Raw genomic sequence first — 4,936 nt, 5'->3', positions numbered from 1 at the left:
GATACCAGGAATTTGGGTGATAAAGAAGGAATTGGGGCACAAAGAGATAAGGAGGGACATTGGAAAATAAATGAGGGGGTGGTATTTGCCGGATTTGCTATTTACAGGATTATTTAACTCCCAGTGCCTCTGTTTCCTCATCTATAAAATAATAGTATCATCTGATAAATGTGAGAGTTAACCGAGGTAGCACATGGGTGTGTTTAGAAGACTACCTATCGTCATCAAAATAATCTCTAAAGTTAAAGTGGGGGTTGGGGATACAGAGGGTCCTGCCTCCTTGCCCCAGACAGAGGTTTTAGATTTCAGGCATGCCCATTCAGAATTACTGGACTGATAGCGATGGCTCGAAACACACTCAGGAGGGAGGTAGTACAGACGGAAAGACCCCAGGTAACTCTGTACGTGAACATCGGTGCTTTACGACATTGTCCAGAAAATGTCTGACTCCGAAGGATAACATGGTATCTGGTATCAACTTGAATTTGATGGTCAAGACATCGACCAATGTCGGGTGTATGAAAATCAGATCTATGGGCTTTTCCAGGCGAGACCGAGTTAAGAAGGCGTACATACATAACGTGAAGAGCAATGAGTTCCCCATGAGCCCAACACACAAATTTGAGCAATGGAGAAAAACCCCCAAATGGCATCGTTTGGAAACATTATCTTACTGATGTTTTAATTAGGTCAACCAGGTTTCAAATGAAACAAAATAGATCCTACTGTGAAGCTGTAAATAATAGAGCCTGTAGATAAATATAACGATTGACAGTCCAGTGTGAGGAGAGGGGTTTTATTTTATTTTTTCCCCCACCTACAGCACCTGGTCTTCCTAGGTGGTCTCCCATCCAAGTACTAACCCAGCCTGACCCTGCTTAGCTTCCGAGATCAGACAAGATCTGGCACGTTCAGGGTGGAATGGCCATACACAAGGAGAGTGTTTAAATGTTCAGCTCTCCTGTACGTCAGGCCGAGATGTGTCACTTCCAGAGTCTGGATTCCAGGAACTCTTGAGTACCTTAGAGTACAGAATTAGATGGATAAAGAAGGTAGGATTCAAATTTCTAAGTCAAATGGAAAAAAATAAAAAGAAATAAGTGACACCAGAAAAGGAACAGCGAATTAATCCTTAAAAAAAAAATAAATGGAATCGATACAGGTAAAGCACAAATGAACAGGTAAAGCCCTGGTATGAAAAGGGAAAAGAAAATCAAAAGTCAGTTCCTTCAAAAAATAATTAAATTAACAAACCTATGTGAGGTGGCATCACCCCCTCCCCAAAGGGATGCACAAATAATATCAGGATTAAAAAAGTTTAAGGGACAAGAGTGGAGAAGTTATAAACATTAGAACATAACATGACACAATGGTTAACTTTGCCAACAAATATGCAAATTTAGGAGATATGGGGGAAATTTTCTAGAAGACTTAATTTACCAAAAAAGAAAGAAAAAGAAAAAAAAAGAAAAGAAATAATAGAAAGGCATAAATGTGCAAGGCTCCTCATGATGAAATTGAACACTGGGCAAAAATCGTTCCTTCAGGAAATTCAAAGTATGCTTTAATGGTGACGTATGGCAAACACACCAGATACAAATAATAGCTACAGATATTCCCCAGAGATAGAAAAAAAGAAACATTCCATTAATCACATTATGAAGTTAACTTAACCTTAGTAGCAGAACACAACAAAGATAGGAAAAAGACAATTACAAGACTATTTCATGAACCCGATAAAAAACCATGTGGGCCAATATGATAAAATCGTGTCCACTCTATGTAAAAAGAATCAAGCATTTGACCAGTTATCCCAAACATGGAAGGTAAGGTTAACGTTTGCAATGTCATCTGTAAGATTATCCACACTAGTAGATTAAAGGAACAAAAATATATGATCACTTCAGTATACGCATGAGATAAAATTCAGCATATATTTATGACACAAATTTTAGTTAGGTAGCAGGAGAAAGGAATAATTTTACCCTGACTTAAACATCTATAGTGACATATTAAAGGTTATTTTGAAAGCTTCTTGAGATTGGCTGAATAAAAAAAATCTATTATCACTGTAATCCCTCATGTTTTTGAATTTCCTGAGCTTTATAGTAAAAAATGGAAAATACGATTTCTAATACTGGGAAAGAAAGTAACGCTATTTTTCATCATTGAAAAAATATAAATTTTAAGGGGAAACAAAAGGAATCCTTAGTTAAATTATTAGAATTATTCAAAGCAATTTTCAAAGTTAATGAGAGCAAAGTCAGTACAAAAATCATTCATAAAAATAGGTTGAACCCAGGAATATGATAAAAATCGTATAAAACCTGGAAGAGGAAACAATGTATGAATTAGGCTCAATGTGATTAACACATTTTTAAATGAAAAGGAATGTATGATAACTTGAGATAAAGGGAATTATCCATAAAAAATAGAATAATGTTGAGATAAACAAAAGCAAAGGTGACATCACCGATTAGAAAAGGGGGTGCTGAAATCAAACGAGGCAAATTATATCAAATGCAAATATCAACTTCTGCGTAGAACAAAGAAGAGACAAGGAAGAAAAACGTAAGGGGAGAAATTAGAAAATACACAGATTGCGTGGAATTTTTAAATAGTTGTCAAGAAGCTAAAAAGTCAAAATACAATGAACGAAGTGTGATACGGTTTTAAAATAAAACTGAAGACAATGCAATACTATCAGAGGAATGAAAGATATTAAAGAATGAAATGAATGAAAGAATGAAAAAAAGTTAAAGCAACGTATATGGAAGAGAAACGGCCACAGTAAAATGAGAAAGAAAGGGAAATCTGATAAAAAAAAAAAAATTGAGGTCTCTGCGGGAAGCTTACAGCGACAATGAGAATCTTTGTACCTGCCTGTCACTCTCAAGGTTGAGTGTCCAGGAGCCTTATGAAGGACAGTCGGCTTCCCCACGACAGTGAGACCTCTTGGTAAGGGCAGGTCTGATTGGCGATGACCGTATATCAAGGACAGGATAGCGGGACTTCTCCCAACGGATTGCCTGTCACCTGCCATCTCCACGTCCTTGTTTATCTGGAATCATTTCGATGCGCCCAGAGGAGCCACAAAACACTCTCCCAGACGCATAATGACTCTCCTGGTAAATGCATCAGGTTTATTAATCAAAGTGCAGAGGACGTTTTTCCATAGTGTAGCGGTGAGCACGGCTGCTTTTACACGCAGAAGATCCTGGGTTCGCGCCCGAGCGAAGCCAAGGTCCATAGTCTATGGCCATGCCACCCTGACCAAGCCTGATGTCTGGTCTTGGAAGCTAAGCAGGGTCGGGCCTGGTTAGTACTCGGATGGGAGACCACCTAGGAAGACCAGGTGCTGTAGGCATTAAAAAAAAAAAAAAAAAAAGTGCAGAGTCTCCACCTGGGGGTATTCATGTCCCTTAGTCAACTGCAGGATAAAGTAAACTCGGTTCAACGTTAGTTTTCACTCCACCGAAACGCTTACTCGTCACCAGGGCCAGCAGCGCCTCCTGCTCACACGCTGTTTATTTTAGCTCCTTCGCTTTCTAGAAAGCGCAAGCACAGGTGAGTGCGGTGAGTTTTACTGTGACCCAGACGTCACAGGTCTTGCTCAGGATGGTGATGCACACGGTTGACTGTGCACTCCGGTTCTCGTTTTAAAATTAAAATATATGTTAAATAGTTCCAAACGTTTTACTGTTAAATATTTCGTACACAATATAAAATAATAAAAGAACCTAAATTATAAAAATAATAAAAGAACCTAAATTCACATACGACGGCTCAGTTCATAGAAAATTATCGATAACTCTGAACATCTGTGCGGGCTTCTATACATTACCATGCTTTCCTCTCGCCTTCCGAGTTAACCATTCTTTTAAACCAGATTTATTGAGGTATAATTAACAAATAAATTGTCTAACATGATGATTTGATATACATATATGTTGTGGAATGATGACCACAACAGATTAACACATCTGTTACCTCACACTGATTCTTTCTGTCTTTATTTGGCGAGAACACTTAAGATCTACTCTTTCAGCGGATTTCAAGTCTACGATACAGAATTTATTAACTGTAGTCACCACGCTGTTCATTGCATCCTCAGAATTAGGGCTAACCGTTCTAGAATGTTTTTTACATGCCATCGTTTTGCCTTTTCTTATACATTTAAAATTCTGTTAAAATAATGTTTATATGTTTATATAAATTAATATAAACATTATATAAAATAATGTTTATATGTTCTGTTAAAATAATGTTTGATTTCACCTCCTGTGCGTAGCGTTATCCCGTATGTATTCTTATCAAACTCGATTTTTTAATTTTTTATCCGCGAAGATATATTTGTGAAATTGGAGAAGGTTAAATTGGTAGTCGAAGTTAATTCATTTGTCCCGATGCTTTATATTCTCATTGATTACTATACCGTGATTTTTGATCAATTCTCAGGTTGATAAATCTGGGTTATTTTGACTTATTTCTCTGGCCCAGAGTGCCAAAGTAAATGGGTCTCCAAGTGTTCCTGGAGCACAGATACTTGCATTTGTTTCTAGAGTTTATAAAAAGGCGAGAAAATCTGGCACTAAGGTATGTGTCTCTTTCATTTCACACTGTGGTTTCAAATTAGTTTCCAAAGTGAACATTTACATAATAAATAATGGTACTTAAATGTTTTTCGTATACTCTCCAAGATCCTGGAGACTCTAACATTGGCAATTTGATGAAGTAAAAGGCTGTCTCCATACAGTTTTTATACAAGGCCCCTGGTAACTAGAAGCTGAAATTTTTTAATTGGTTTAATCTTACTCATAACATTTGCCCATTTTAAATCAGGAGCTTTATATTTTTGTATTGACATTAAACAGTTTGTTGTATATTTTTAAAATAATCTACTAATTACATTTGCCAGTTTGTGGATTTTTTTTTT

At 36.9% G+C, this 4,936-nt stretch overlaps 1 long non-coding RNA gene and 2 pseudogenes across 1 annotated transcript in view; 2 read left to right on the top strand and 1 right to left on the bottom strand.

Annotated features, from left to right (window-relative positions):
- The window catches only part of LOC111730736, a 3,956-nt gene extending 1,881 nt beyond the window's left edge, over positions 1-2,075 (top strand). The window contains exon 3 of the long non-coding RNA XR_002776803.1: positions 187-2,075. This is a non-coding gene — a long non-coding RNA (uncharacterized LOC111730736). The remainder of the gene's footprint in view (positions 1-186) is intronic.
- LOC111730747 lies at positions 815-933 on the bottom strand (annotated as a pseudogene).
- A 1,176-nt stretch (positions 2,076-3,251) lies between the features above and the next one.
- On the top strand, positions 3,252-3,367 carry LOC111730743 (annotated as a pseudogene).
- The last annotated feature ends 1,569 nt before the right edge of the window (positions 3,368-4,936 follow it).

Source organism: Pteropus vampyrus, unplaced genomic scaffold (assembly GCF_000151845.1).
Source record: "Pteropus vampyrus isolate Shadow unplaced genomic scaffold, Pvam_2.0 Scaffold333, whole genome shotgun sequence".
NCBI lineage: Eukaryota > Metazoa > Chordata > Mammalia > Chiroptera > Pteropodidae > Pteropus > Pteropus vampyrus.
The sequence above is the reverse complement of the archived record's forward strand: the minus strand, read 5'-3'. Positions and strand labels throughout refer to the sequence as shown.